The sequence below is a fragment of the Phaseolus vulgaris genome, chromosome 11 (assembly GCF_051622355.1).
Source record: "Phaseolus vulgaris cultivar YP4 chromosome 11, ASM5162235v1, whole genome shotgun sequence".
Taxonomy (NCBI): Eukaryota; Viridiplantae; Streptophyta; class Magnoliopsida; order Fabales; family Fabaceae; genus Phaseolus; species Phaseolus vulgaris.
The window spans coordinates 19,129,923-19,140,380 of NC_143508.1; the positions used below are offsets into that span (position 1 = coordinate 19,129,923).

General features: G+C 42.2%; 1 long non-coding RNA gene across 2 annotated transcripts; it reads left to right on the plus strand.

Moving 5' to 3' along the window:
• The first annotated feature begins 780 nt into the window (after nt 1–780).
• Nucleotides 781–3,407, plus strand: LOC137825578 (uncharacterized). Of its 2 annotated transcripts, XR_016517620.1 has the most exons (3): nt 781–1,112; nt 1,244–1,475; nt 2,384–3,407. It is a non-coding gene; the product is annotated as an uncharacterized LOC137825578 (long non-coding RNA). The 2 variants fall into 2 exon arrangements; XR_016517621.1 differs by lacking the exon at nt 781–1,112 and having other exon boundaries at nt 1,179–1,475; nt 2,469–3,407.
• Nucleotides 3,408–10,458: the final 7,051 nt, after the last annotated feature.

The window sequence follows — 10,458 nt, forward strand, 5'->3', positions numbered from 1 at the left end:
GTATTTTGGGCCAAAGTAGAGAAAGATGTAAATAGAAAACAAAGTAATGTGTAAAATAGTAAAAGAGGGGTGCAAATAGAAATGTAGGCAAGGAAGACATGAGTCTCCACATGTCTTCTCCTTAATGAAGAGGATTTGCACCAATAAGGTGGTGACACTTGTCACACTCTCATTTGAGAGTTTTTGAGAGACTTTATCCTATAAATAGGAGTCTCTTATACATGTATTTCTTTAACTTTGAATTAGTAATGAAATGCTGCCTAATTTTGGCCATTCTACTTGTTCTTAAGTTCTCCCTAGGTTAGTCTCCTTCAAGACTTAGCCTAGACTCTTTCCTAGTGAGTTGGCCTCACCTCTCACTCTCACAAATTCCTACTCCACTTCAATTCATGGAAACTCCTCTTGAGTTTCTTTAATGCTTCCGCTCATCATATCTCCTTCATCATTCATCCAAAGAAGAAATTACAAAGATCACTAATAGAAGAAGAACGTTTTTCCATCATTTGGTATTCAGAGTTATGGTTGTAAGATCTTCTTCTATTTTTTTCTATATTCCGTGTTGTTCATAATGTTCTTGATTGTCTTGAATGTTTACCGATTGATTTTGTGTTTTTTTGTCTTTTTGTTCGGTTCAAATTAATTGTTCTTACTTGAACCTTCATGTATGTGCTTTTAGGTGTTCTTGTGTTCATGTTCACGTGTGCTTTTGAATTTTTTGAGTTTTCTTCAAATTTGTTTGGTGAAATTTTCATATAATTGAGTCATTTTGATTTTATAATCATATATGTTTTGTCTAGAGTCATGTTTAGTCAAAATTTGTCATAAACTCCATTAGTTGAACTTTTTGAAGTTTTTTTTCAAATATCTTCATAGATTAGAGCTCTTGAGTGCTTTTGATTTTCATTTTTGAGTTCATAAATTGCTACTAGATCATTAGCAATTTTCTTTAAAGTTAGGTTTCCATTATCATCTTCTCCAAAATTCATTTTCGAAAATTCTCGAAAATGTTCCGAAAATATTTCGTGGTTCAAAAAGCATTTCAGTGGTGTGCACAGTAATCTGGCCAGTTCTTGCGGAATCTTGGAAATTGTGGTGGTACAGTGAATCCAGAGGTACGAATAGCAGATCTGGTTTAGGTTTCTCGGACTTTATTCTTGAAAATTTTCTCTGCGATTTGCATTGTTGTTCTTCATCTTCTGCATAATTTTTCTTCTTCGGCTTCATTTTGAATCGGTGTGCGAAGATTGATCAAAGAATAGTAACGGTGCAAAACGGAGGTTTGTGATTTCCGATGACCTAAATCGGAATCGCGCGCGGAGGAATTGTGAACGGAGGAATCGCAAACGACAGTGGCGTTTTCCAGTGGAATCGGTGAACGGAGAAGTCGACCGGAGAAATCTGTTTGAATCACGATCGAGTTGGTTTGGTGAATCGAAAATCGAAGAATTAAAACAGTGAAGAATGAATTTATTCATGTAAGTTCTTCTTCCGCTTCACTTCCGATTCCGAAGATTTGTGATTCTGCTTTTGCGTTCATCTGGTTCTTCATTTCTTTTTGGAGCGATTTTGGAAATCTATTATTGGAATCGGTTTCTGTACTGGATTGTTAAAGCATTGAAGCAATTTCTAGAGAGTTATTCCAATTCATAATTTAGCGTTTCTGGAAAATACTTTGTAATTGTTGAGTCAGTTTGATACATTGAAGTGTGCGCGCCAACTGTTTGTTTAAAATATAAAACACTGAAATTGGCATTGGAGTGTGATTGAATTGCAAGAACTGTATTGGTAAATACTTGTTATTGATTTGTGCTAGCTGGAATTGAATTCGCAACTTCCGTATTTGATTCAGAGGTGATTTTTGTGATTAAGTTGCAATTCAAACAAAACAGTTCAGTTCTTTATTGTTGGTGCAGTTTTGCCTACTTCAGTGCAGAATTTATGCATAAGATTGGTTGCATTCACTGGTTAATTGGAAATTGAATTCCTCGTGGTTAGTAGAAATTATAATTTCTGACTTTGGTGCCATGTAGTTGCTGTCTTGGTGCTGAATTTTCTGGTTTAGCTTGTGAAATTGGAAAAGTGAAGCTGTTGGTGAATTTTAAAATTGCAATTGACAATCGTAGGTCTTCATACTAGCTGTTCTGATTCAGATTTGATGACTTGAATTCTCTGCATCATTGATTCAATTTTGAAACTGTGCCTCTGAATTTTACGTCATTTTTTTTTCTTTGGTGCTGCTGTTTGAATCAAATTACTGCTAGGTGCAATTTTCTAACTAGCACAGCGTGAATTTTGAGCAGTAGCAATTGGAGTTGTTTTAGAATTGGTGCAGATTTTTATTTTTCAGCACACCATCTGTTTGATAATTTGACTTCACTTCTAGAATTGGTGCGGGATCTACAGTGCAGAAAATTTATTTGCTTCCAACAATTACTTTTGTAATACATGTGAGCAAAATTTGGGTGCAGCAACAATGTTCACTCAAAGATACATTTGAGAAATTGTGGGACCCACGAAAATAGAATTGAGACAAATAGTGGGTGGTCGTACGTGAACTTGCATCATATGTTCAGATTGAATGACCAATTGAATTAGCCAATTGAATTGAGAAGAACAGTGTAGAAGTTGGGATTCGCATGAAATTGGAGTGAAACAACACGATAACTTGGGTTGCACAATTCTAATTGAAGAATTTTAGTGCAGTAATTTTGGAGGTACGAAAAGCAGGATTACAATTTTTAATTTGGACCAAGCTACATTGGGCAGAACATTTTGGATTTCATGGTCTACTCAGAATTTTCATCATTCTTTGTTTTTCTTTTTGTAATCCAATTCTAGTGCCAATCTTTAGGTGCTTCTTTTGAGTGCTTACTTTCTTGAAAACCTTTAATTTCTTGCTTGTCTTGATTTTATGGATAATCTTTGTGTTTGTCATCTCTAATCTCCTTTGAGTTTCACTCTTCAAATTGAGCTTTTATTGTTTTTATTATTGACCTCTTGAAGTGGAATATACCTTGAATTTGTTCTTTGTGAGAATTGAGCTAACTTCTAGGTAGCATCCTAAGAGAAGGCAAAGGACTTTGCAAGGGGTACTCACCTTTGGAGGACAAACAAGTAAAGGCTTGGAGAGAAACACTTGTGAGAAAAGAGAAGAGAACTTTGAAGATTATTTTTTAAAATTTTGTGTGATTTCAATTGTTTTGTAATTTGGCCATTATCTTTACTTTAGGTGTCTTGGAAGAGCCTTTGGTGTTCTTCCATCTCCTACAAGTTTTCTTTAATTTTCTTATTAGATACACGCTTTAGACAGTGAGTGTGTCTTGAAGGTTCACAAGTGCCAACAAGCCTCACCATTAGGAGTCGTCTAGTTTAAATTTTTGCAATTTAAATTCTTAGTTTTTAAAAACTTTCTTTTAGTTTCTTTCTTTATAAAACTCTTTGTTTGTGTTGAAGAAGTTTTCATTGGAAGGAGATTTGTGAAGTGCATTGGGATAAGTTCTGGCTAGGAAAGACTTGGTACTTAAGAGTGTCCATTGTGACCCACCTCTCTTTCCTGGGAATTTACCTTGTGTGCTAAACTCACTTTCCTTCTTGTGAAAAATCTTTTAAATACAAAGCTTAATATGTCTATGTATACTTATCATCATAGTAGAAGAAAGATTTATAACCCTCATTATCAAAAAAAGGAAGGGATGCGTTTTGAGCCTAGAAGTTTATATTATTCTACCGAGCCTGAAGTATACATTCCTTACTTTGATGGAAATAAAAATGTTGAAGCATATTTAGAATGGGAAACAAAAGTTGATCAAATCTTTGAAAAACATCAATTGGATGAATTTAGAAAATTTTCCATGGCTACCCTAAGTTTTCAAGAATATGCTAGGTCTTGGTGGATACAAAGGGAAGCTGATGTTAGAATTGGTAGAAAATCAGAAATATTGAATTGGGATGAATTGAAGATGTGTATGAGAAGAAAGTTTGTTCCACCTTCATATGTGAAAAAGAAAAAGCTTAGAGAAGAAATGAAAGAGCTTGTAGAAAAAGGAAGAAATTTTATATACAGAGAAAAAGAATATGTTAGAAGAGACAAAGAGTTTAGAGAAAAATTCCAAGCTCTTGTCAGAAAGAAAAAAGAGAATGAGAAAAAGGAAAGTAAAAAAAACTCTTTTTCTCGAGTTGAATCAGATAGCGATAACATTTTATCTTCTCTAGAAAACCCTTGTGAGGATGTGCTTGAAGAAAAATCTATGTTTGGAGCTGAACCAAATATAGATATAAATATTTCCTCCACAGAAAATACAGAAGAATGTTTGATTGAAAAGGAAGAAGAAGTGGAAACCCACAAAGAAGAAGAGTCTTTTATGACACCCCCTGAAAGCATGGTTGAGAAAGAATCCTTAAAGGGGGATTGCAATACTTTGAACTCTTCTTTTCAATTATATAATGCTCATTCTTCTTCACAAAAATATCAAAAACAACACTTTGTGATGTTGTTGCCTAGCTTGGGCAATAAACAACACAAAGTGAACAAAAATATTTTTGAAATGAGCCTTATGTTTTTCTTTAAAAAGAATTTTAAAGAAGAGGGGACTTATTTTTGTTTAGTTTTCTTTTCTTTTAATTTTCTTTTAAAAAGGAAATTTATCTCATGTTTGTTTGATGTTTATTGCAGATTGACATTTGACCCAGGAGGAAAACATCAAATAAATAGAGGTTGCTGTCATTGAGCATGATTCAGATCTGAGGACAGATCCTTTTCAAGAGGGAGGGGATGATGGAAACCGTCCAGCCTCAAAACTTTTGGCCAAGAAGATAGACGAAGATCGAGTTTTAATGAAGAGTTTGTAAAGTCTTTTTCTTCTTCTTAGTCTTGTAAAAATTGTATAGAGTAGTTAGGAAGTTTTGGGCCTTGTATTTTGGGCCAAAGTAGAGAAAGATGTAAATAGAAAACAAAGTAATGTGTAAAATAGTAAAAGAGGGGTGCAAATAGAAATGTAGGCAAGGAAGACATGAGTCTCCACATGTCTTCTCCTTAATGAAGAGGATTTGCACCAATAAGGTGGTGACACTTGTCACACTCTCATTTGAGAGTTTTTGAGAGACTTTATCCTATAAATAGGAGTCTCTTATACATGTATTTCTTTAACTTTGAATTAGTAATGAAATGCTGCCTAATTTTGGCCATTCTACTTGTTCTTAAGTTCTCCCTAGGTTAGTCTCCTTCAAGACTTAGCCTAGACTCTTTCCTAGTGAGTTGGCCTCACCTCTCACTCTCACAAATTCCTACTCCACTTCAATTCATGGAAACTCCTCTTGAGTTTCTTTAATGCTTCCGCTCATCATATCTCCTTCATCATTCATCCAAAGAAGAAATTACAAAGATCACTAATAGAAGAAGAACGTTTTTCCATCAGGTTTGGTGTGCCCAAGCGCCTGGTGTCGGACAATGGGACTCAGTTTGCAAGCCACCTGTTGAAGAAGCTGTGCGAAGGGGTGGGAATTCAACAAGTGTTTGCATCCGTCGAGCACCCTCAGACAAATGGCCAAGTAGAGTCAGCTAATCGGGTGTTGTTGAGAGGGTTGAAGAGAAGGCTAAAGAAAGCCAAAGGAAGCTGGGCTGAGGAGGTACCCCGTATAGTCTGGACGTACCACACCACTGAGCAGTCAGGAACCCATGAGACCCCGTTCAGCTTGGTCTATGGATGCGACGCAATGATTCCAGTGGAGATCCAGGAGAGCTCGCCGAGATTCCAGAACTTCGTAGAGGAAGACTCGAATGAGGAGAGAAGGTTGAACCTGGATCTATTGGATGAAGTCAGGGAAGAGGCGAGATTGAAGGCGGAAGCGGTGAAGAGAAGGATTGAACGAAGATATAACTCAAAGGCGATGCCGAGACAGTTTAGAGAAGGCGACTTGGTGATGAGGAAAGCCCACCAGTACGAGATGGAGAATAAACTGTCGCCCAAGTGGAAGGGACCGTTCAGAATAACCGAGGCGCTCGGGAACGACGCCTACCGCTTAGAGACATTGGAAGGAGGGGCGATTCCTCGCACTTGGAACGCCACGCACCTCAAGTTATATTACAGTTGAGAACTTTGTAAGTAAAGATAAACACGAAGTTACATTACAATGTCTCTGTTAAAACAGTTTGAAGGGGGCACTCTTTTTTCCCTAAGGAGGGTTTTTAACGAGGCCACCCAATAAAGAGAAGTTTTCAAAAGTTTAAGTTGTTTCAGATTGCATGCCTGTTGTTTTCAGAAAGTTTTGAAGAAAAACCTTGTCACTTATATGTGACTTAAGGCGAGTTAAAGATATATTGCATGCTTTCTAAAAGGTTTTAACTCCTCATCGTCTTTCGGCGATCGGAGGCATCAGTTAAAGCTTAAGTCCTCATCTTCTTTCGGCGATCGGAGGCATCAGTTAAAGTTTTAAGTCCTCATCGTCTTTTAGCGATCGGAGGCACCAGTTAAAGTTAAAGTCCTCATCGTCTTTCGGCGATCGGAGGCACCAGGTAAAAGACCTCAACGCCCTCGCGCGTTCTGAGGCGAGATAAAGACCTCCTCGCCGTCGAGCGAGTGCAGGCGAGGAAGAGTGAAAAGTCCTCAGTGTTTCTGGGGGCGAGAAGATGTAACGCCTGGGGCAATGTAGAGGCACTAGTGAAAAGTCCTCAGTGTTTCTGGGGGCGAGAAGATGTAACCCCTGGGGCAATGTAGAGGCACCAGTGAAAAGTCCTCAGTGTTTCTGGGGACGAGAAGATGTAACCCCTGGGGCAATGTAGAGGCACCAGTGAAAAGTCCTCAGTGTTTCTGGGGGCGAGAAGATGTAACCCCTAGGGCAATGTAGAGGCACCAGTGAAAAGTCCTCAGTGTTTCTGGGGGGGAGGAGATGTAACCCCTGGGGCAATGTAGAGGCACGATTTAAAGACCTTCTCGCCTATGAGCGAGTTCAGGCGAGTTAAAAGACCTTCTCGCCTATGAGCGAGTTCAGGCTAGTTAAAAGGCCTTCTCGCCTATGAGCGAGTTCAGGCAAGAGAAAATCCTTCTCGTCTCGAACGAGTTCAGGTATGGTGTAGAGGGCGGAAGAAGTTTGGAAGGTGGCTAAGGTAGGTTCGAAGAGAGCGCCTAGCCACCCGATCTCTTGTTCTGAAGCTCAAGGAGGTAGAGAAGGATCCGAAAGGCGCCTCTACCCCCAGATAAAAGAACAATGGCCAAGGCAGGAAGCCAGAAAGAAGCTGATATCGCCAAGTGAGTCTTTGGCGACCAGAAAAAGTTCAAGCAGAGGGCGAGAAAGTTAAAGACCCGTTTTTGATGAAGCAGATCGGGTGAAGCGATGTTTTAAGCCAGTAGTTGAGTTAAAGTTCGTCGTTTGAAGAATGGTTTTACGCTGAAGTTCATTGCATTGAGATTACAAGTTGTTAAAGTGGTTGTTATTTGAAGTTGAAGTGGTTCGAAGCAGTTAAGTATATGATCACGCTTACGAAATCGTTAAGTTAATTTCTTGAAGCAAACTGTGCAAGGAAAGTTAAAGCAGCTAAAGAAGTTATAAGAGGAAATACACAGACTTTGTTATTAAAATAAGTATCAGTTCAAGAACACATATACAGGAAAATATGAAGTTTATTACAATTATATGCAAAGGGAAAGCGTAAAGGTAGTGGATGGAGGGAATTGATCAGTCTTCAGCGGGAACCACCTTCCCATCCACCACCTCGTTGTTGAGGGACACCATGCTAAGATCCAGATCGGGGAACAAGCAGGCGAACTGTTCCCGTGCGGCCTCGAATCCAGCAGCAAGAATTTGGGCAGAACTCAGATTAAGCTCTTCAATTTGTTTCTTGAGTTCTTCAGTTTGTTCCTTCAGCCCCTTGTTCTGCTGCTCCAGCTCTTCAGCTTGCTTCTTGAGTTTGTCGATGGTTTCCTGAGCTTGGAGAAGGTCTTCAGCAACCTTCTTGGATTCTGCCTGCACCTGGCCCTATTCAGCAGCGATTTTCCCCTTCTCTGTGTTGGCTTCAGCAAGCTTTGCCATGGTGTCGTCCCTTTCTTTTTCCACCGCCCCCAGGAAGACCTCCCGATCGGCTGACCTTTGCTCCAGTTTCTTCACCTTGGCGGCATCAGCTTTGATCAAGGCCTCCAGGTCAGCCACTTTCACGCGATAAGGCACCAGCTTGCTCTCTAGCTCGATCTTCTCTTGAGCCAAGAGCTGTACCTTATGGCGGAGATCGGTGGCCTCCTTGCGTGCCACCCTGAGCTCGGTGCTCATTGCATCTTCTACTCGGGAGTGTTCAATCTCCGCGAGTGTCAGATTGCAGGACTACTTCTCCGCCTCAATCCTTATAGTGTTGTTCTCAGTTCGAAGGGCGTAGAGGTCGTCCTGGAGCTTCCTGGGGGAGCTCTCCACAGCTCTAGAGATAATGGTGGGGAAGTCCTCTGCCATCATCTTCAGTTTGGCCGAGAAAGGCTCCCACATCCTCGTGACCTCGAGAGAGAGGTTTGCTTGTGGAGGCACCGGGTGGGCTCGTTGTTGGCTCTCGCCGCCACCTTCTTTAGTTGGTTGCTCAGCAGGTGCTTCTTGGCGTGGTGGCGACGTCGGGGATTCAGTAATCAGAATCGGAGAGTTGTGGGCAACCTCATCCCCGATTGGAGCAACGTTTGCGGTTGAGGCATTTGAAGGAGGACCCCCTCCAGCTGATACATAAGGCGTGGAGGCGCTCGGGGGGTCCTCCATGAAGTTTGGCTCGGGGGCCTCAACCGCAGGTGGCGCAGACGCCAATGGAATTGCTTGGACTGGTGAGGCAGGAGCTGGCGGAGGAGGCAATGTTGGAGGTGGAGCAGGCGTGGATGGCGGTGTTGATGTTGGAAGAGGGGGTGGAGCAGATGGAGAAGAAGGTGCCACCCTCTTCCTCTTCGTGACGAGGCCATCTTCAGTTGCCTCGTCGTCATCCTCTTCCTCCTCGTGGACTATTTGGGGGGCTTTCCTCTTGGGTTTCCTGAGGACAAGCTTTTTGCGTTGGTTGGCGGGTTGGACATCGGGAGGAGTTGGACCTTTGGGTGGCGATCGGCCCTGTGCGGCGGCGATCTCCACCACCGAGTTCGGCACGGTTTGTGAACCCGATGCCAACCCGTGGGTTCGGGCGAGCGCCCTCAGTTCAGCGAGCTTGCCCTGACCCAACATATTATCTGCATAGAGCAAAAATGCATGGGTTAGCTCAGAGAGAAAATAAATGCATAAGGCAGTATGCAGCAAAGCAGATAAATGGTGCAGAAAAATAAAACCAAAGTCTTGCGCACAACGCACAAGACGCCCAGAAATAGTTAACAGAGGTAATGTTAGAATAAAGGCTTAGACGTTCTAACCTATGCGAATTTCGAGTTGGTCCTCGAAGAATTCGAAGCAGATGAGCGTGGTGGTGAGGAAGGTGATGTTAGCATCTGCCACGCTCTTCCAGAAGAAGTAGAGGTCTCTGTCCAAGGCACCCATGCTATCCGAACTTCTTGGCCTCCTGAAGCTACTCTTGGACTCTTTGTTCCCCTTGTTTACCCAATACAAGGGGAAACCGTCGAGCAACGAAGCGTCCTTGTCATTGGGGCGCACCTGGACGAATTTGCCTTTCCAGTCTTTGTAGGATTGTTGGAAGATAGAGAGGATCGACCTCCCAGCAATCCCGTTCAAGCTTACCCACAGGCGATCTCCTGGGTGCTTGGCTTCAAAAAGAAATAAGAAAACATCCACTGATGCTGGCAACCCAGATGGTCGCACATGACCTGGAACGCCCGCACGAACGCCTAGCTGTTGGGATGGAGTTGGGCGGCGGCGATGTTGAGTTCGGTAAGAAGCTCCCTCTCAAAGCGAGTGAAGGGAAACCTAAGTTTCACCTTCTTGAACAGGGTTGTGTAAACGAAGCAGAAGGGTCCACCGTTGTTCCCCTTGTCGTCGGTGCAAACTAGCAGGTCGGGGGGGCAAGGTAGCACCGTCATCTGTTCGTCGTGCTCCTTATGGAATGATTGGTGAGGCTCGTCCCCTTTCTTTAGTCGCAGAACTGCCCCAGCAGAATTTACAGAAGACGTTTCCCTCAACAAAGTCGAGGTGGCCCAGGGGTATAGTTTTTTGAAGTCTAGGGAGGGAACAGAGGCTCCTCCGGCAACGGGTGGAGTGGCCTGAGCCAAGTTGGGGCGGGAGGGTGCAGGCCTCTCAGCCTGAGAAGACGAAGCACCACGTGCTCGTGGTGGGTCATGTGCTTGTGAGGAGGGGTTTCGTGATGAAGGAGGAGGGTTTGGGGTGATCTTTGAGTGAGTCATTGCGGAAGCTGTAGAGGAAAAAGAAAAGGAAAAATGATCAGGGTACGCAGAGGCTGACTCGATCATGGAAGAAGGGTGAAAAACGAACGAACGTAGGTTCGTTGTGACGTTGACGAAGCCCTAAGTTACGAGAAAGAAGAAATGGAAAAAACAACCCACAACG